Raw genomic sequence first — 22,734 nt, forward strand, 5'->3', positions numbered from 1 at the left:
TTACTTGATATTACAAACTCCTTTTAAGGGAATTGGAGTACTTGACAAAGAAATCAAAATCTCACAACTTGCAGACGATACTACTTTATTTTTGCAAAATATCGAACAAGTACCTCTAGCTTTATCTACAATATAAGTTCTCAAAAGTATCAGGATTAAAACTAAACGTTAAAAAATGTGAAATTCTGCCCCTAAAAGACAGCAGCCAATCTGAAATATGTAATATCCCGCTCAAAAACACTATAACTTATCTTGGTATTAAAATATCGAGAAATCCTAGAGAAACTCTGGACCTAAATATGCTCCCGGTGACTCAGACCATCAAAACCAAATGTAATTGTTGGTCTGCCAGAGACCTATCCATATATGGCAGAGTTCTGTTAAGTAAGGCAGAAGGGATGTCAAGAGCAGCTTATGTTTTCTCATCTCTAGATGTTCCAAAATCCACTTGTTCCCAATTTGATAAAATTCTCTTCAAATGTATATGGAAGAATAAGCCTGACAAGGTTAAAAGGTCTGTTCTCTCAAACCCTCTGGCTGAAGGTGGTCTGAATGTACTGACTTTTACTTCATATAACCAAATTATAAAAATCAACTGGATTAAAAGATTCCTCAAGTGTCCAAATAGTATGTGGAATATTATTCCAAACAGCTTATTTTAAACTATTGGTGGTCTAAACTTTCTATTGATATGTCCTTTTTCGGTAGGAAAACTCCCCGTGAAATTAAGCAATTTTCATAAACAATCCTTGTTATGTTGGAATCTTATCTTTAAACACAATTTCTCCCCTCACAACTGTATTCTTTGGAACAATGCATATATACTACACAAAAACAAAACACTCTTTCTGAATAATTGGTTTATAAGTAATCTGAATACAGTAAACAATCTGCTAAATACAAAAAATGAATTTTATTCTTATGAGCACTTCATGGAAAAATATGGTATTGATACATCTCAAGAAGAATTCGAAATGATGATTGAGTCTATTCCTGTTAGTCTTGTTTCTTTAGCGCAGAGCATACAGACAGATACTTCTCTATCTGTAACAGTCGGTTCTCCTACTATTTCTGGCATTCCACTTACAAATAAGAGATGTAACAATACTTTTATTAGAAACATACTTGATCCTGCCAGTACTCCTATATGTAAACACCGATGGACTTTACTGGACAAGAAATTATGGAACATGATCTTCCTGCTACCTCATCAGTATATTATTGTAAATAAAATCAAAGAAGTTTTATTCAAAATTGTTCACAGGTATTACCCTTCAAAAGCAAACATCTGTACTTTTTTTCCAACTGTGTGTAACATTTGTACATTCTGTGGATGTGACGGAGAAACCATTGAGCATGTTTTTGTTGATTGTCCCCTTGTAGCTTCCTTTTGGTCCCATTTACAAAGATTTATTTCCCAAAAGATAAAAAATAATATTTCTCTAAGCAAATGTGAAATACTTCTTATAGTCACTGAGCCATAATTATCAGCCAATGAAAAATATATAATTAACTTAATTATTATTTTAGCTAAATATTATCTGCACAAAATGATTTGGCAAAGAAGCAAACCCTACCTTTACAATTTCAAAATTACAGACCTTAAAAAATATTGGAACAGCATTAAAAAAAAAGAAAAAAAAAAGAACAACAAATTAAACAAAACAATCAAATTATTTCATTATTTTAACTTTAATGCATAAGCAGACCCCTAAGTGTTTTTCATTTATGTATCTGTGTTTTGTTATTTTATTTCTATTTTATTTCGGATCTTTTCCTGTCTCTTATTTTGTTCACCTTGTTAAGATCAGATATATGAAGCTGTATATTGATTCAATTTCATATACGTGTTAAAATTGTACTTTGACAAAATGTTAATAAAATTAAGTTTCAAAAAATAAAAAAATGTTTTGCTCATCTCAAACAAGCCTAGTATCATAGCCAGGCTCCTCCAGCTTCACCCACGCCCCGCCTCTTTGCCCATTTTCTGTTATCCGAGAGTGACGCAAGGTGACGCGAGGCCAAGATGGCGACGGCCGACTCCGCCCACTTTAGGCTTCAAAAATGCTCTTCAGAAACCTCAAACCTACGGGTGACGTCACGGACACTACGTCCATATTTTTTTTACAGTCTATGCTCATGACACAGAGTGCCGAAGTAATGACGTCACTTTGTAGGCCAACCCGGAAGTTAGCGGCGCATGGGTTCCCTCGATCAAAAAGCAATGCATTTTCCCCATAGACTTTTGGAAAATCGCAAAAAATAAGATCTGTGTTCAACAAAGAGTTGTGACCCTTACACGTTTTGTCTATCAAGATAATCTTTACAAGTTAATCCAAAATGTATACATTTTGAAGCCTACATAAAGCCGTCGGATATAAAATGCTAACGGTAGGCTATCAACGGACTACAGCACACCATGGTCGCGGATCAACGTCATCATCAAGCTTCCTCAAACTCACTCACTCACTCGCTCGCTCATTATGATCTGCACTGTGTATGAACCTATGTTTTACAGTCTATGGTATGAACCTATGTTTTACAGTCTATGGTATGAACCTATTTTTACAGTCTATGGTATGAACCTATTTTTACAGTCTATGGTATGAACACTTATCCACTTTTTCATGAGAAATACTGCCCCTTCTGTTTTTCAAAAAATGTTAGAAACTAATTTTGTTTATGCGTGCCTCTCTGAGATTTTTTAAATCTTTTGTTAATGTTTTATTTATTCGTTTATTATTTTGTTAGTTTATATAAACCTTAATATTATTTTCTTTGTGATTAAGATTATTATGCCTGATCATTGTGCCCCAAATAAACTTTAAAGATTATCTTTCACTGTATTATGTTTGATTGTATGTTTGCATACCATTTGCTAATTCGCCAGGGAAAAAAACGCGCTTTAACCATCTCAGAAGCACTAACGTTAGCTATGGCCGTATCAATTTCCATGTCCTTTTTCTTAGATGATAGAAAAACCATAGATCGAAGAGAGAACAACTATAAATCTGGACATGAACAGTGCAGCTTAGATGCTGGTTTACTTGCCGGTATTGTAAGGGCCAGCATGAGGTACAAGGTTAATCGAGTAAGTAAAACTAGGGAGAGATAGAGGAGTTATAATATGTATTTAAGATAACTATGTATTTAAGATAACTATACAAATAATCTCTGAACAAGCATAACGCAGTTCAATTCCAAACATTTAATATAATAGTTGTATATAATTATATATGTTGAATTTAAAGAGAATTGTCAATAGCAAATGCTTATTATAATATATTTTAATTAAACCATATATGTTCCCTAAATAAACCTCATTTTGTTAACATTTTCTATTTTTACCTGGTAATCCACAAGCCCCAATGTGAGAGCCTGTGTAGTAAATTTTATCTCACATTCACATTACTGTGAGCTGACTGGAGTGTAGTTACAATAGTATACAAGTAGCATGCAATAGTTTAACATTTAATTTGTGTATTTGTCAGACAGTCAACTTACAGTGCATTAAGGCTATACATATCAGCGTGTTCTCTGGGAATTGTCCACGTTTATATAGCACATTAAATATAGTTAACATTTACTACTAAAATAACAAAGATTAATATCATTGCCTGCTTTAACTACCGGCAATGCTGTTTACAAATACAATCATATTATTATAGGTGGGTAAAAGCCAAGTTCACAAGGTGCAGGACCCACCCTATCTATAATTATATCCAAACAAGTTACAATAAAAGTCAATAAACCAGGTATTATTTTGAATATTTTAATTAAACACATTTCTCAACGTAACGTTAGCCTTTAATAAAACTGCAGCGGATCTAATCTATTAAACAGTGGCAAAGTAAACAAGCTTTTAGATATTTTAAGAGAAAGACAAAATGTATTTTAGCTGTTGATTTGGTTATGAAAAACGTTTATTCTTGCTACTGCTAGCCTTTTTTACTCCATCTGGCACGAACCCAGAGTCTCCGCTGGATAACATCGGACGGAAAACAAACGAGATTTCATTCGATGACTTGTGGTTGCATCTCGGGACAAAACAAAAATAACGTTATGTAGGCTATAGTGATGTTACATATGACACTGAAGCTTCGATGCGCGTATCACATAAGCGACACAATTTCTAGTGAAGCCCCGTATCGAGGCGTGTATTGGTTTACTAGAGTCACGTGATCGATGACAAACGAAGCCTCACTTTCTGTCCAGTCACGTGCGTGTTTCGCTTCGGGTGTCAGAAGGCTCGAACTTCAGATCGTATTTAACGAGTCATTGTTGCCTCAGTCTGGTTGATATTTTCAATGATTGATATTGACATTTAATAACAGATGATCCTATCAGACAATGTCCTTATTCATTGTGTGTGTGTGTGTGTGTGTGTGTGTGTGTGTGTGTGTGTGTGTGTGTGTGTGTGTGTGTGTGTGTGTGTGTGTGTGTGTGTGTGTAGAAAGAGAGAGAGAGAGAGAGAGAGAGAGAGAGAGAGAGAGAGAGAGAGAGAGAGAAGGCCTACATTAAATTTTATTAAATCATATAAACTTATAAGCTATTCTATTTTATTGTCACACTTTAAGGGGAAAATGATTTTTTTTAATGAACAAATCAAACACAAACATGTAAGGCTTTTATTTGTGCACATAACATTGAAACTATGGAGTGTGTTGTGGTTGCTTCATCTGCCAGAGCTTTTAACACAGGCTTCTGGCTGCTTTATTTTAAATAAGCACCAGATGGCGCTGCTCTCTACGCTGTTCTCGACACTCTCGAAGCTTTGAATCTTTTCCCGGAACAGTCAGGGGAAAGCCTCAGAGATTCATGAGGCTTCATTTCCCCATCCCTAGTAGGCTATATTAACTGAAAGGTAAACTTCTAAGAACGTGAAGCTGAAACGCGGGCTAGTGAGAGATTTCATGTTTGTCATGATGACGTCTAAAGTCTCCGCCAAAGGATGTAGTCCCTTTTAGCAACTTGTTAGCAACCACCGTTTTTAAGACACAATAAAGTTTTAAAAAATCACAAGCAGGTTATAACTGGTGTGTTTTATGTCATAGATCAAAACGTGAAAATATTTAGAGGCTTTGTTAACCACAGACCTTATTTCAGGCGATTTAGCAAAAACCCATAGACTTTAGGGCGAGGGAACCCGTAGTGCTAAAATGCTAACTCACTTCCGCGTTTTGGCCTACAAAGTGACGTCATAACTTCGGCACTCTATGATCATTGTTACACGTGGTAGCTTTAGCCCACGGCTAACTAACGTTAGTTCAGCTCGCGCTGTGAGTGCGGCCTACTCAACTCATCTCATATCAAATCATTTCTGAAATTGACATATCTGTCATAAGATAACATATGATAAAAAATGTCACTCACCCACACGAGATTGCATCACATATTCAATTAAAGAATATTATTCAATAAAGATTATCACTCTGGGATCCACTAAATCTTTACTCCGATTTCCACTTCACCTTTCTCTCTCTGACGACAACACTCCAGGCTGAAGCATCCAAAGTTTCCAAGTGCACACAATCACAGTTCCCGATAGATTATGATGATCATTTAGTACAAGGAGTTTCTGGAGAAATGCTCCGTTCTGCTGTCTCATCTGATCTGTTCTCATCTGATTCTCTCTGCTCATGCTGACGGCGGCGCAGGCGCGACCTGTGGGCGGGCCTTATGAATATGCCGCTACTGTTGGCTCTCAGGGGTGTCAGTCACTACAGCACAATCAGTGATTGGATGAATTGCGTGCTATTGCCCAGTGGTGTAGTCGAGTGCATCAAGTAAAGAAAAAAAATTATCTAATTGAAAAAAATTATTTTGTCCAGAACAGAGCGACACGACTCGATTTAAACTGTTAAAGAAGAGCTAATATACTAAGAATGCTCTGGTCTGACCGATTGTCTCTCTGCTTTATTTTATAATAAATATCTCTGTGTCTAAAGTTCCCAATGTCCTGTACTCTCAACTTTTGTATAGTAGTACTAGTCATAATTTTTACACCAGGCATGAATAAAAGGGATGTTTTTTTATTTCCTGTTTCGAAAACCACTGGAAAACAACGTGTATAGAGGAATGAAAATATGGAATCATTTACCATTGATATCACACATTTTTACAAGAAAAATGAGTTAAAAAAAATATTTAAAGGAACATTTAATGGAACAATATATAGTAAATTGTTGATTTTGATATTTGGAATGAATGTTGGGTTAGTATGTTTCATTGACTTGACTTTTTATTGTTGTTGATTAAATGTAGTTTGACAATGACAATGATTGGAATTATTATTATTAAAAAAAAAATTTCAGTTCCTATCATAATTTTGACATTTGGGCGTTATTGTTTAGCTATTGACCTATGTTTTCAAATGTTCTGCTGTGTTTTTGTCTCGATCGGACTTACGGTTTCGAAGATAATCGCAATTTTTTTAAGCGCTAAATGACAACAGAACCAATCTGACATCAGAAATGAGGAAAACGTACAGGTCAGAAGAGTAAAAGCACAGAATATCATGATCATCTTGTGATTTGGTCCGTGTGACGTGTAAAGATGAGCAGTGCTGTAGAATAATGCTGAGATGATCAGAGAGAGAAACTTTAAGACAGTCAAGAAGCTTGTTTGACTTGAACCGGTGTTGTGCCGAATTTCGACCCCCGCCAAATTATTACCCCCCTAGTATTGGTAGGTTTAGGATTAGTTGTGGGGGAGGGGTTAGGATTAGGGGAGGGGTTAGGATTAGGGGAGGGGTTAGGATTAGGGGTGGGGTTAGGATTAGGCAATCAGGTACTGACTTTAACGAGGGGGGTAATAATTTGGCAGGGGGTCGAAATTCGGCACAACACCGGCGCTGCACAGACCGATCGGTGAATGACATCTAAATACCGCGAGAGCGAATAGAGAGCAGACGGCTCCTTATGTTTTTGAATTGCTCTAGCGGTACTTTGATGTCATAAACCGATCGGTCTGTGCAGCGCCTGTTCAAGTCGAACAAGCTTAAGATCTCTGAGAGGGAGGAGCCACTGAAAGACCCGCCCACCCCGTACAATAGACACGCCCACATCATACAATAGAAAGGCACACATCACTGGAAAGGCAATTTTTGTAATTGTTTACACAGCTATCACAATTGCATTAACTATATGTAGTGGGTTGGTAGTGGGGATGTATGTGTTTTTCTTTTAGTTTGATTGACGTCATGGCAGAATGCGTTTAGCGTAATTTCCGCTTAAGGAAGTTAAAAGAGGCGTGGCACATTATTGTGGGAGACGCACATGGTTGTTTGGCGTGGCATTGCTGTACGCGGGAAGAGCTTTTGAATCTGCATGCCGAAGTTATCGCCTGCTAGTTTATGTTGCCAATAATCCCCGGGTAGGTTATGCGATTTATTATGTATGATAAAAGCAGAGTATTGTTTGTTCCTGAGTATCCGTGTTGCATGTGTTATAGTAACAAACCTGAAATCACGGTCATTCACGTGGAGTGCACGCCTCATACTAATCAGCTTTCCTGTCCATGTTGCTGGTGACGAGGGAGGGGTAGGTTGTTTGATTTTATTACGTATAAGGGAAAATGAGCATTGTTTTAAGCATGTGTTATATGTGTTATAGTAACAAACCTGAAATCCCGGTCATTCACGTGGAGTTGTACGCCTCATATTAATCAGCTTTCTGTCCATGCTGCTGGTGACGAGGGAGGGGTAGGTTGTTCGATTTTTATTACGTACAAGAGAAAATAGAGTATTGTGTTGAGCATGTGTTGTATGTGTTATAGTAACAAACCTGAAACCACGGTCATGCACGTGGAGCTGTACGTCTCATATTAAGCAGCATCGTGTTCGTGATTTGTGACACATGGTGCAGGTAGTGAAATGTTTTATGTGGTTTTATATTTTGTATAGAGATATATAAATGAAAGGTATAGTCTAGATGTTATTTGTATATTCCAATGTTATACCAATGTAGGTGTGTTAAACATGTATTATGTGTTGACAGATTATCCGGCAGCCGATGGCACTAGACCACTGCTTTTTCCCAGTACTTAAAGTTTGTTTTTAATTGAGTTTTTTTTGTTTGTATAAATTTGTTTTGGATCAGAAGTACTGAAACTTCGTTTTCTTTGGTTGATTGTTGTATTGTATATTGTGATTATTATTTATTTTTTTGTTCCTTTATCTAACTTTGTTTAGAAGTATTGTAAACTTCGTTTTCTTTGGTTGATTGTTGTATTATTGTGATTATTATTTCTTTTTTTTTGTTTCTTTTATTTAACTTTGTTTGGCCATTTTAGGGGGCTGGGTAGGCTACTGGAAGCGGCTATATTTTCCATCTTAGGAGGTGGTGTGATGCAGTGATAACACTATTTTTGGATTGCTGTGGTTGTATATTTCATTCAACACGTGTGTTACAATTTTCCCGGGTTGCACTTAAATAAGTGGAGATCGTTGCTTCCAGCTCAAGACTTGTATACCTGATTCAATCTGGTCGCCCTCCTTATTATGGCCATTCCATTTGTTTGTATTGGGTGTATGATTATGATGTTTAGTATTTGCTCCCAGTAAATGTTTTAAGAGTCATTTTAAAGAAATAAAGACCGTGTACCTCACTATTGCCTATACTTTCATTCAATTGAACAACTTGAGCGAGTTTAATTCCCCACTAATTATAGACGGCGGAGGTCCGCCTTGTTACAATTGGCGTAGTCGTGCAGGATTTTCGTATTAAGGCTGTGGGTGTATGGTGCACGGTTTTTTTTTTCTCCTTCTCCTTTTCTTTTTTTTTAAATGGTGTTGTGTACTGGGAAAAGCAGTGGTTGAAGACCTGGATCATCGCTAAAGGGCTGGGAGCACCGGTTGGGAACAGTAGATTGTTCATGTGCTGAGTGATAGACATATCAATTTTCTCTTCTTTTTTTCCCCTTTTTTTTTTTTCTTCACAGTATGGCAGAAGAAATGGCAATACAATTGCAGGCATTAACTGAATTGGTACAACAATTGCAGTCAGAAAATGCTAGGCTTAGAGAAGAAACCACCCAGAGAGTGATAGCTATCCCGGCTAGTGATTCGTTGGAGGGCCCTTCCTCTGTGACTATTCCTGTTACTAATTCTTTACCAATTCCTGTGTCTGGACCATCTCTTCCAGTGGTAACAGAGCGGTATGTTTATGTCCCAAGGGAAAGAAAGTGTCCGCATTTCTCAGGAAAGGCTTCCCAGGATTCTTTGGGAGTTGAGGACTGGATAGAGGAGGTGCGTAGCTCTTTGACTTTACGTCATATGTCAGAAAATGAACAAGCTTTTTTTGTTTTCAATTTACTGGAAGGTGAGGCAAAGGCTGAGATGAAGTTTAGGACCCCTGCAGAAAGAAATACTGCAGAAAAGATTTTTTCCATCCTTCGGGAGACCTATGGTTGTTCTAAATCTTACATAGGTCTGCAGACTCAGTTCTTTCAACGAAAACAGATGGAGGGAGAATCGCTGAGGGAATATTCTCATGCCCTTATGTCTCTTATTGAGTCAGTTAAGCGACGAGACCCACAATGTTTTGCTAATCCTGATTCTGTTCTTAGGGACCAGTTTATCGAGCATGTTAGGGATAGCATGTTGAGACGAGAGTTAAAGAGAAGGGTACGTATGGAACCTTCTGCCTCCTTTTTGGATATTCGTACTGAAGCTATCCAATGGGTAGAAGAAGGAGAACGCATGGCTAGTCAGAGGCCCCGTGCTTATTCATATAGTGCTCAGGGCAGGGCTGCGGAGATTCAAACAAATGTAGCTGCAGTACAGCCAGTAGATGAGCTAATAGAATTAAAGGAATGCTTGCGTAAGCAACAAGCACAATTAGACTCTATTATGAGACATCTTGAACCACCAGTGTTTCCTAAGAGGTATGATGGGCGTCCACGTGGTGCTAATTTTCCCTACCAGCCAGATGGTAAACCCATATGTATTCGTTGCAATAAAGCAGGTCATATTGCTAGGTTTTGCAAGGTAGATCTGAAGTCATCTCAGCATGTTGCTGGAGGGGATGGCCCACGAAGTTCAAGTCAGTCCAACGTTACATCTAGAGCCACTGTTGATCACTCGGAAAACTAGAACCCTCCGGTGCTGGTGCCCAGGCATCGGAAGGGGAGTTTTCGGGTTTTAAAGGACAGGATGGTATTAAGCTTATAGGGAACTGTCCTACGGTAGAAATGATAATTGGGGGGTTACCTGTAGCTTGTTTGTTAGACACCGGTTCTATGGTGACCACGATTACCGAACAAATTTTTTTTGAACATCTTCAGCCGTCTTTGGGAACAGAGTTGCAGTCTTGCAACTGGCTAAAGTTAAAGGCTGCTAATGGTCTCGCTATCCCATATTTGGGCTACTTGGAGGTGGATGTCCAAGTATTGGGCAGATTACTTCCTGGTATGGGAATTCTAGTAGTGAAGAATCCAGAGGGAGTGCGGGGTCAGGGGCAGCATGGCCATATCGCCGGCTTGTTAGGAATGAACGTAATCAATCAGTGTTATCAAGAGTTATTTATCCAGCATGGAGATTCTTTGTTTCAGCACCTAGGGGTACAAGCTTCAGGAAAAGAATGGAAGAAGGCAATGGCGGAATGCAGACAGCTTGATCGTGTCCTGGACACAGGGTTAGTTGGCCGCGTTCGGGTTCGTCCCGGACCTGCTGTTCTGGTTCCAGCTGGTACTTTAAAGTTTGTTTCTGCTATTTGTCACACTGGATTAGGATCTACATTTTCTTCAGGTTTGTTGGAGCCTTTGCCTTTGGAGAATTGTCACTTACCTTGTGATTTGATCATATCTGCTGCATTTCTGTCAGTAGCTCAGGGGAGGCTGGAGGTACCTGTCGTAAACTTAGGGACTCAGGATCGGTGGATCCAACCTAAGGTAGTTCTTGGAGACTTTCATCTAGTTTCAGTGCAGTCTACAACACAAGTAGAGTTCAATTCCCAGAGTTCCACTGGAGAGCAGGTAGCTGTAGTCCAAGCGGTGGCAGTGGAAGAACTCCCCTCTGTGGATTTTTCACAGTTAGTTTGCCCTAATCTGTCTTCTCAGGAAGTATTGGAGGCCCGTACTCTTCTGGAGAGGTATAGTGACATCTTTAGTCGTGGGGAAGGTGATTTGGGCTGTGCTACCTTGGTTGAGCATACAATACCTTTGATAGACGAGACTCCAGTGCGACAGCGTTATCGTAGGTTACCTCCTTCTCAGTACGATCAGGTAAAGAGGCATATCCAAGAGCTGATAGATCAAGGAGTGGTAAAGCAGAGTTGCAGTCCATATGCATCTCCAATTGTTGTTGTACAAAAGAAGGATGGTTCAATTAGGCTGTGTGTAGACTATAGACAACTGAATTTAAGAACTCGTAAGGACGCCTTCCCTCTCCCACGGATTGAGGAGTCCTTGGATGCTTTGGCTGGGGCTAGGTTGTTTAGTACCTTAGATCTAGCTAGCGGATACAACCAGGTTCCTGTAGCCAGTCAAGATCAAGAGAAGACTGCGTTTTGCACTCCCTTTGGGCTCTTCGAGTTTACTAGGATGCCCTTTGGGTTGTGCAATGCGCCGAGTACCTTCCAGCGCCTCATGGAAAGGATATTTGGTGACCAACGATTTCATGCTTTGCTTTTATATCTTGACGATATAGTGGTCTTTTCAACTTCTTTCCAGCAGCATTTGGAGAGGTTAGAAATGGTGCTGAGACGTCTCCAGCAATATCACTTGAAATTGAAGCTACAAAAGTGCCATCTGTTCCAGACTGAAGTGAAATATTTAGGGCACATTATTTCGGCAGAGGGAGTAGCTACTGACCCCGAAAAGGTTAGTGTTGTTGCCCAGTGGCGAAGGCCTAGTAGTGTGACAGAATTGCGTTCCTTTTTGGGCTTTGCTTCATATTATCGCCGATTTGTTGAAGGGTTTGCTTCGGTTGCTGCACCCTTGCATAAGTTGGTGGGAGCACTGCAAGGTGGTAAGAGGGTGGTTCGTAGAACTACAGGCTCCTTTGAACAACATTGGAGTGATAATTGTGAGAGAGCTTTTGTGATCCTTAAAGAGAAGTTGGTGCATACTCCGGTGTTGGGGTATGCAGACTTTTCTAAACCTTTTATTTTGGAAATTGATGCGAGTCACCGTGGTCTCGGAGCAGTTTTGTCTCAAGACCAGGGGGGACAGACTAGGCCTATCGCATTTGCCAGTAGAGGTTTGCGGCCCCCTGAAACGAATATGTCAAATTATAGCTCGATGAAATTGGAGCTTTTGGCTTTAAAATGGTCAATAACGGAGAAGTTCAGGGAATACCTAATGGGCAACAGGTTCATTGTGTATACCGATAATAACCCCTTGAGTTATTTGCAAACTGCAAAATTGGCAGCCGTAGAACAGCGTTGGGCTTCTCAGCTGGCTCTTTTTGATTTTGACCTTCGGTATCGACCAGGGGCGGCTAATCGTAACGCGGACGCATTATCACGTCTTCCCTCCCCCACTATGAGTAGTCAGATGATGAGCAGTGCCGGGACTGTAGTTCCAGTTGAGGTTATTTTACATCAGCCGGCTGTTAAGTCAAACCCCCATGTCGCTAATGCCTCGGCTATAAATGCTGTACCAGTGCGAGAGAAATGTGATCTCTTTGCATTGCAGGCCTCCGATCCGGTGATTGGAAGTTTCCTGAGACACTGGAGGAGGGGAACACTGCCCTCAAAGGGAGAAGTAGATCAGAGCCAGGTAGGCCTTAGGGAGTTGGTTAGGCAGTGGCCTCGGATTAGGGAGGATAAAGGAGTGTTATACCGTCAAGTACAGCTTCCACCGGCAGGAGAGACCGTCTTGCAGTTATTACTCCCTATTGCTTTACGGACTGAGGTTCTTAACAATGTGCACAATAACCATGGCCATCAGGGTGTCGAGCGAACCATGACCTTGCTAAGGGAAAGATGCTATTGGCCAGGAATGTGGAAGGATGTTAAACAGTGGTGCAGTGCATGTGAGCGGTGTGTACTGGCTAAGGCCACACAGCCTAAATTCCGCACCTTTATGGGAAGTCTAACTGCATCCCGACCTTTAGAAATCCTTGCAATTGATTTCACTCTCATGGAACGAGCTAGCAACGGTCAAGAGAATGTTCTGGTGGTGACCGACGTGTTTTCCAAGTTTACTCAAGCCTTTGCAACCTCAGATCAGAGAGCAAGGACCGTGGCTAAAATACTGGTGGAAAAGTGGTTTTGTGTGTATGGCGTACCTAAGCGTATACATTCGGATCAAGGCCGTAGCTTTGAGAGTGAGTTGTTTAAACATCTTTGTGACCTTTATGGGATTCAAAAGAGTCGTACTACCCCATATCACCCTCAGGGGAACGGGCAGTGCGAACGTTTCAATCGAACGTTGCATGATTTGTTGAGGACTTTGCCTCCAGATAAGAAAGGGAAGTGGCCACACTTCCTTCCGCAACTGTTGTTTGCGTATAACACCACTGTTCATCAGTCCACACAGCACTCCCCTTACGAACTTATGTTTGGTCAGAAGCCACAGTTGCCGATTGATTTCCTCTTGGGTGCAGCGGAGGAAGAGTTGGTAGGAGGCCATGTGAGCGACTGGATTCTCCAACATAAAGAGCATTTGTCTTTAGTTTATGATCGTGCACGGAGGTATCTGGAGGAGAAGGCCCCATACCAGGGAGTAGTGCTACCAAATGATGCATCTATACTTGCTCCAGGCACGTTGGTTTATTGTAGGAGTCACCCTTTGGGGCGCAATAAGATCCAAGATGCATGGTCTCCTAGCATGTTTGAAGTAGTAGAATGTAAGGATGGCCTTGGAAATGTTTACGAAGTGCGACGTCGAGATGGCACAGGTCCTTCTAAGTGCCTTCATAGATCTGAGTTAAAACCGGTCCCGACTTCACATATCAGCATGGTCCCGGTGGTAGAGGGAGGAGTAGAGAGTGGTGAAGGAGTGGAGGAGGAGATTGAATTGGAGGAAGGTGATGGATTGGTGGTGGAAGTTACTGTCTCCCACCCAAGTACTTTAGGTCAAGTAAGTGAGGGGCAAATTGAAACAGGAATACAGTTGCGTCCATATTCTTGTTCTGGAGGTCAGGTAGATTGTTTTAGGGGGACGGGGGACCAGAGTGTTACACCAAGTGAAAGTTTGGCTTCACCTGAAAATGCAGGGTGTGGTGGTCCGTCTGCTCTAAGTGGTAATGGATTAGGCAGAGAGGATATAGTTCCTCCCTCAGTTAGGCGAACTACACGTCCCACTGCTGGATGTCACCCAAATCCATTTCGATTACCTCAGCCTGTATCTCAAGAGTTGGGTCCTAGTGATGCAGTAGTGAGTTCACATTTAACAGCATTTAGACCATGGTTATAGGAGTATTATGAGGAATTCACCGGGACGGCGAATTGTTCTAAAGTGGGGGTGTGTGTAGTGGGTTGGTAGTGGGGATGTATGTGTTTTTCTTTTAGTTTGATTGACGTCATGGCAGAATGCGTTTAGCGTAATTTCCGCTTAAGGAAGTTAAAAGAGGCGTGGCACATTATTGTGGGAGACGCACATGGTTGTTTGGCGTGGCATTGCTGTACGCGGGAAGAGCTTTTGAATCTGCATGCCGAAGTTATCGCCTGCTAGTTTATGTTGCCAATAATCCCCGGGTAGGTTATGCGATTTATTATGTATGATAAAAGCAGAGTATTGTTTGTTCCTGAGTATCCGTGTTGCATGTGTTATAGTAACAAACCTGAAATCACGGTCATTCACGTGGAGTGCACGCCTCATACTAATCAGCTTTCCTGTCCATGTTGCTGGTGACGAGGGAGGGGTAGGTTGTTTGATTTTATTACGTATAAGGGAAAATGAGCATTGTTTTAAGCATGTGTTATATGTGTTATAGTAACAAACCTGAAATCCCGGTCATTCACGTGGAGTTGTACGCCTCATATTAATCAGCTTTCTGTCCATGCTGCTGGTGACGAGGGAGGGGTAGGTTGTTCGATTTTTATTACGTACAAGAGAAAATAGAGTATTGTGTTGAGCATGTGTTGTATGTGTTATAGTAACAAACCTGAAACCACGGTCATGCACGTGGAGCTGTACGTCTCATATTAAGCAGCATCGTGTTCGTGATTTGTGACACATGGTGCAGGTAGTGAAATGTTTTATGTGGTTTTATATTTTGTATAGAGATATATAAATGAAAGGTATAGTCTAGATGTTATTTGTATATTCCAATGTTATACCAATGTAGGTGTGTTAAACATGTATTATGTGTTGACAGATTATCCGGCACCCGATGGCACTAGACCACTGCTTTTTCCCAGTACTTAAAGTTTGTTTTTAATTGAGTTTTTTTTGTTTGTATAAATTTGTTTTGGATCAGAAGTACTGAAACTTCGTTTTCTTTGGTTGATTGTTGTATTGTATATTGTGATTTATTATTTATTTTTTTGTTCCTTTATCTAACTTTGTTTAGAAGTATTGTAAACTTCGTTTTCTTTGGTTGATTGTTGTATTGTATATTGTGATTATTATTTCTTTTTTTTTGTTTCTTTTATTTAACTTTGTTTGGCCATTTTAGGGGGCTGGGTAGGCTACTGGAAGCGGCTATATTTTCCATCTTAGGAGGTGGTGTGATGCAGTGATAACACTATTTTTGGATTGCTGTGGTTGTATATTTCATTCAACACGTGTGTTACAATTTTCCCGGGTTGCACTTAAATAAGTGGAGATCGTTGCTTCCAGCTCAAGACTTGTATACCTGATTCAATCTGGTCGCCCTCCTTATTATGGCCATTCCATTTGTTTGTATTGGGTGTATGATTATGATGTTTAGTATTTGCTCCCAGTAAATGTTTTAAGAGTCATTTTAAAGAAATAAAGACCGTGTACCTCACTATTGCCTATACTTTCATTCAATTGAACAACTTGAGCGAGTTTAATTCCCCACTAATTATAGACGGCGGAGGTCCGCCTTGTTACATATAAAAACTATTTTCAGAAGTAACAAACATTGTTATTGTTTTACGGTGTGTACTTTACTCTTAACACCTTTTACCTATTTATTTATTATTCTCAGGTAAGGTAAAGAAAGTCAAATCTGACCTAAACCGTAAGCATTCAAAAGGTACTTACAATTTGGTCAGAAGACTCCTCTGTGGTATGTTCTCATTAAAAGTCTTCCAGCATCATAAATCTCAGTAGGCAGATTTTGTAATCAATTACATTTCTTTTAATTGGTTACTTTTCTTTTTATAATAAACAAAAATATAAAAGGCGAATACAACTTAATCGTTTAAGTATAAAATACAATAGTCATGTTTTGAAACAAAGGTGTAGTAAGCTCTGGGCTTCTTATCTTCTGCTTGGGGTTTCTTGTCCCCAGCTCTGGGCTTCTAGGCGTCGGGGGCTCTGGCGTATCAGTATCCCAAGAGGCAGTCAGTTCATCAGTCTTTTATACTCCTTGTTTACAACAAGCGTTAGGTTGACACTCCTCCAAAGTTTCCCAGATCCTTTTTCCAGGCAGGTGCAAGCGGTCCACCTCTTCATGTCCTTGAACTCCAGTAAACTCAACTACAATGGCTGAGTTCATTTAAAGTTGTAGGAGTCCTCTAGCGCACACACATAATCGCACTTTTCTGCTCCTCTCAACATGGGTTAGCACAGTCACATATTCACACATAACCATTTACTGTACATCTATGCCAAAACAATATAAGCCATCTTTTACAAACAAATTAAATAACAACATTGAATGCAACGCATTATATCCAATACATTGGCTAAATATGTGTAACAAAAAGGCATCTATAATAAATAAGGAGGCAGGTAATTGCATTTTCTTGATATTATACAACACCCCCTTCATGCAATTATCCTGACTCTTTATCCTTCATTCTCATAATTGTAGCACAGACTTTGTTCACTTCATCAAACTTTACCAATAACATGGACATTTGTCCATCATTCTTAAATAGATTGGTTTGTTACAGTTCATGCATTTCACCCAGTTTTGTTTTCTGGTTCCCATAACAGAAATAATCAATTATAATTCTTTTGTAATTGTATTAAAATGATTTATTTATTAAGGGATAAAACTTTGTGCTCTGCTTGTTTATCATGTATTAGGCCAATTTGGATCTCAACAAAAATCCAGTACTTCAAGCACCCGGTCCCCCCTTAGAGGCGCGGCTCCACCCCTAGCCCAGCTTCCAGGTGAAACGTGGAAACGTGAGCCGCTGACATCTCCTACGGTCTTTAGGGCACAAAGTTAGTATCTCTGGGGTATGATGGGTTTTCTTGCCCAAACTACTAGTTTAAACATCCCCCTTGGTTTGTACCAGTCTTGAAATGTATTCAATGTTCAAACAGTGCACAAGGTTTCTTTTTTTATTATTGCTTGAAACGTCCAGTTCCAAACCTCTGGGTCAAATATTGTCATGCAACTCATTTTCTCATTCAAATATCTTACACTAAATCCAGTAATCATTTCTTAAGCATTAACAGATTCTCAGATATCATTATTGTACCATCAAATATAACAATACCCTTTTTTAGTAATTGTTGCATAAACATATCACATCCTACAATTATTTATCTGGTTAATTATGGTTACATTTCATACATTTACTATAATCAGAATAATCCAGTAATTAAACCTTTGTATCCAGAGTAATTCTTCTAATGTTTCCCTTAATATCTGAGAACACTATATATTCAAACATAAATTATATAAGTCAATAAATCAATTTGTTCCTTGTTATAACATATGGTTCCCATTGTAAAGTTTGCAAACAATCTCTTAAGTTAATAATGTCCATCTTTAAACATTTTATATTTTAAATTAAATGTACAAGTTCATCTTTTAACATGCCCTACGGTCACAAGAGTTTCTTCTTCAATTAGCATAGCATATATTTTAATTTCCTTAATATATTATATACATTCAAAGTCCACTGAAGCCAATGAATTCTTTAATTCATAAAGATTTACAAATATTTCAAAAGCAAAAACAACAACATTATTTTCAGTAAGTTCTTACTATAAATTATCTTTACATCCCCATTATAATAAGGTTCACACTTTGTTACATCAGTATTTGGTGGCACCACACACATTTTAAATCCTCAAAAATTAACCCAATAATTAAATCATCTTATCAGAAGTTCTTACCCTAAACGTCTCCTTAGTTAAATCTAAGGTATAATCTTTTCTAACCCCAGATTTGTTTGTTACTATAGTATAATACCTTTTCACATAATACAATTAAATTATTCTTTATTCATTTACAATAATATATTTCGTTTTCTTAAATCATGTATTTATCAGTCAGTAAAAACCATAAACACAACTGGCATTATAGATGACATAAAATTATTACATTTTATGTTTACAATATCAAACACCCACTTCATAATAGTCCTTTTAGTTCTACGGTTCTTATTTTATTTATTTATTATAAATCATTAAAATAATAAAGTAATAATATTTACCAGGATTTCCCAAAAGGTTTAACTGACCCCAGCTAAGGTCTCAGTGCTGGTGGATGCAGAGCGGACGTTTCTTACTATTACAGTCTATCTTGTTGTACAGTCTATTTGACTGAATAAGAGGCATATACAAACTATATACTGTAGGACTTCTTCTGCTATTTTCACCCCCTTCTTTGAAAGGGTTCCAGATCAACACGGTCTCACCCCTATTCGTCACATACTGCCGTTTGGTCATTTTCCCCTCACGTCCAAAAGCCGACAGGCAGATGATCTGCGCCCTAAAGGGAGTGCGTCGCTTTTGGGACGTAACCGTGTCTCGGTTTGAGGATGACTTTAGAGTCAAAAGGTCCGAACTCGAGACACGCGGGGCTGACAGACAGCGCGTGTAAATCCCCCACGCGTTTTACTGATGCCAGAGCTATCAGAAAAACGGTTTTAAGCGAAAGGTATTTCAAATCCACGATTCTAATGGTTCAAAGGGAAAAGCTTTCAGGGCCTCCAAGACCAAAGAAAGATCCCAGATAGGAACCGAGGGGGGGCCACGGGGGGTTCATCCTCCTGGCTCCCCTGAGGAAGCGGATGATGAGCTCATTTCTTCCTATTGCATGGCTGCGCGTTGTCTCAGCGAACGCTGCGATAGCTGCAACATATACTTTGAGCGTGGAGGGGGACCTGCCCTTGTCCAACAGCTCTTGTAGGAAGGAGAGCACCCGCGAAACCCCGCGTGTGCGTGGATCCAGGCTCCTAATGGCACTCCATTTAGTGAACACTGTGTTTATGACCCCTTCTGGCAGCTCAACGGGTATCCGTTGATTACCCACGTGTGCAGAGACCAGCACTCTGGGCATGCCAAATCGATCCACCGGCTTGAGAGAGGAGATCTCTCTTGACCGGGATCGGCCAGGGGGGTGAGTGCGACAGCCTCACTAGCTCTGGGTACCATATTTGGTTCTCCCATCGCGGGGCTATGAGGAGCACTGAGTGGCGTGTTTTCCCTGACCCTCTTTATTACCTGTGGTAACAGAGAGATCGGAGGGAAAGCATACAGCGGGCGGCTGGGCCAGGTTTGGGCCAACGCATCCTCGCTTTTTGAGAAAAACCTCGGGCAATGAGCGTTGTCCTTTGACGCAAATAGGTCGACTTCCGCCCTGCCGAACAGGTGCCACAGCAGCTGGACTGTCTGAGGGTGCAGGGACCATTCTCCCAGGGGAATGTTGTACCTGGACAGTCTGTCTGGACCGACATTCAGGTGGCCAGGCACGTGCGCGGCTCTCAGCAAGCGCAACGAGTGGTGAGCCCACACTAGAAGGCGCTTCGTCAGATTGCAGAGATTTCTGGATTCTGACACCGCCCTGTCGGTTCACATAGGACACCACAGACATGTTGTCCGAACGGACTAGTACGTGGGGATCCCGTATATGTGGGAGGAAAAAGCTTGAGCGCGTTTTCGACCGCTATCATCTCCAAACAGTTTATATGGAGGCATTTTTCCTGGTCCGACCACAGGCCAAAGACCGGTTTGCCCTCGAACAGAGCGCCCCAACCTAAGTTGGATGCATCCGTCGAGATAACTTTGCGGCGTGAAACGGCTCCCATTATCACTCCCTGCTGGTACCAATCGGCCGCTAACCAGGGTCTCAGCGCTGAAACGCAGCTCTGAGTCACTCTGATTCGTATGCCGCCGGCCACCCAGGCTCGGCGAGGCATACGGGCGTTCAACCAGCGTTGTAGGGGGCGCATATGTAATAGTCCCAGCTGAAGCACTGCTGCAGCTGACGCCATATAACCCAGCATCCTCTGAAACGTTTTCAGGGGTGCGGCGCTGCCCAGCTGGAAAGACGCGGCCAGGCACTAGATACGGCGCGCACGCTATATCGACAGCCGGGCCGTCATTGCCACAGAGTCCAGTTCCAAGCCCAGAAAAGGGGTTGACTGACTGGGCAGTAATGAGCTCTTGGTCCAGTTGACCGTGAGACCCAAGCTTTCCAGGTGGCTGAGAAGCACAGTTCTGTGAGAGATCAGTTCTTCCTCTGACTGTGCTAGAATCAGCCAATCGTCCAGATAGTTCAAAATTCGCATACCCTGACCTCTCAGGGCATGCGATGTGCAAAATACACATCTGCAGTCGCCTTTTTAGGGGACTGACAGAGCGAAATGCTTTGACGGCTCATATGCTCATAAAAACATTATTTTTATTTGCTGTCAGTGCCCGGATTCGAACACGGGTCTCTGGCGCGAAAGCCTAGTGTTCTACCACGTGCGTGTGTTAAAACCATAGGTTAAAACAGGCCCGTTTACTGCAATATTAGTATTTCCAGCCACCTGAACTTAGAGGGGGTTGAGAAATGTGTGAGAATTGGAGGTTGGTCCGGCCTCAAAACACTCTCTCTTCCTCCAGTGAGTGAGGCATTTTAGAGGCGGGTTCGCTTTCTGAAGTTAGAAAGCTGGCCGCGAGCTCGAAATGAACAGCATAATTTTTATATGTTGTCAGAGCCCGGATTCAAACACGGGTCTCTGGCGCGAAAGCCTAGTGTTCTGCCACTGTGCCACAGGGGGAGAACACATAAGCTTTCAGTAAGCGTGAGCATATAAAAGAGCGTCACGTTTTGTGTCGGCGATCATTTGCAGGCGTGCGTGTTTTAAAACAGGCTCGTTTACTGCAATATTAGTATTTCCAGCCACCTGAACTTAGAGGGGGCTGAGAAATGTGAGAGAATTGGAGGTTGGTCCGGCCTCAAAACACTCTCTCTTACTCCTTTTGCCGGTGAGTGAGGCATTTTAGAGGCGGGTTCGCTTTCTGAAGTAAGAAAGCTGGCCGCGAGCTTGGAGCGAACAGCATAATTTTTATCTGTTGCCAAGGCCTGGATTCGAAAACGGGTCTCTGGCGCGAAAGCCTAGGGTTCTGCCACTGTGCCACAGGGGGAGAACACATAAACTTTCGGTAAGCGTGAGGATAAAGAGCGTCACGTTTTGTGTCGGCGTTCGTTTTGCAGGCGTGCGTGTATTAAAACAGGCTCGTTCACTGCAATATTCGTATTTCCAGTAACCTGAATTTAGAGGGGACTGAGAAATGTGCGAGAATTGGAGGTTGGTCCGGCCTCAGCGGGACTCAGAACACTCTTTCTTTCTCCTTTTGCCGGTGAGTGAGGCACGCAGGGTGCTGAACATTGCTCGTCGTGACGGCGTTTGTTTGCAGGCGTGCATGTATTTATAACAGGCTCGTTTACTGCAATATTGACGTTACCAGAGTGACGCGCGCGAACGGGGCGCGGGGTAGCTTTCTTGTAACGTAAAGGAAGCTATCCCGTGGCCGCCCGCTTTCTGACATATCCCTTGTGAGTGGCGCCGTTTGCGCGGCTCGAACAGAGGGGAGCTTTCAGCGGCGGCGTCCTCGTCCAGCTCCTCTGCCTCATCCCCTGAAGTGGCGGCGGCGCGGGCGAGTGCCGGCGGCTGTGCGGCCGGGAGGGGGGGGAGAGAAGCTCGAGGGAACGGATCCGGCGAGCTTCTCGTTGGTCTCTGGGGGTGGCGCTTATTTCTGCGCGGCCCCGCAGGGACAGGCGGAGTGACAGCTTGCGTTGAAAGCTTCAAGTCGAGCCCACAGGGTCGACATTGAGAGCTCTTCGCACTCTGGGAGTGCGGTGGCGGCGTGCTAGCGGCCCAGGCAGAGAGCGCAGATGACGTGGCGGTCTCTGTTGCTGAGCGGCACGAGCCGCAGGAAAGACGAGGTATTTTTAGAAAAACGCCTCGTGCTCTTTTAGGAGAGAGAAAGTGTGTGACGCAAAGGCGAACACACACAGCAGAGAAAGCATATGTCGCCGGATGGCGTAGCAGGCACGTAGCCTGAAGGCGGCGAAGACGGCCAGCTTCCTCAGACGCTTCCTAGGCTTGCTGGTCGCTTGTTTCAACGGCGGCGGCTCTAAAGATCCAGCGATGTGAAGAGCTTCGCTGAAGACATGAAAATTAGAATTCCAGTCTGTGAGCCCCTCTTTTATACACGCTAGCCACACCCGTTCTGGCGGGCCAGGCGCGTGGAGGGCGCGACGTCACGCAGGGCTCACTGGTAGGCTGCTGCAGTTGCCGCAGGACAGCCAATGAGCACGCTCGTACAGCCTGCTATGGTCTGCTGTCTGCCGCACTGCGTTGACAATAAATACAAAATTAAGGATAATTTTTGGCTTCAGATCTCGAGAAAAGACAACTTTACCCGTAGCGTAAGCAACTTACGCAATACGAGAGAACCTCTCGTAAGAGAACTTGC

The 22,734-nt window shown here is 41.8% G+C and overlaps 2 long non-coding RNA genes across 2 annotated transcripts; both read left to right on the forward strand.

Annotated features, from left to right (window-relative positions):
* The first annotated feature begins 7,161 nt into the window (after nt 1-7,161).
* On the forward strand, nt 7,162-8,221 carry LOC309504897. Its single transcript, XR_014208221.1, has 3 exons — nt 7,162-7,374; nt 7,453-7,541; nt 7,614-8,221. It is a non-coding gene; the product is annotated as an uncharacterized lncRNA (long non-coding RNA).
* A 74-nt stretch (nt 8,222-8,295) lies between these two features.
* LOC309504903 lies at nt 8,296-15,269 on the forward strand. The gene is made up of 3 exons (XR_014208224.1): nt 8,296-14,642; nt 14,721-14,809; nt 14,882-15,269. It is a non-coding gene; the product is annotated as an uncharacterized lncRNA (long non-coding RNA).
* Nucleotides 15,270-22,734: the final 7,465 nt, after the last annotated feature.

Source organism: Leuciscus leuciscus, assembly GCF_965113295.1.
Source record: "Leuciscus leuciscus genome assembly, chromosome: 1".
Classification (NCBI taxonomy): Eukaryota; Metazoa; Chordata; class Actinopteri; order Cypriniformes; family Leuciscidae; genus Leuciscus; species Leuciscus leuciscus.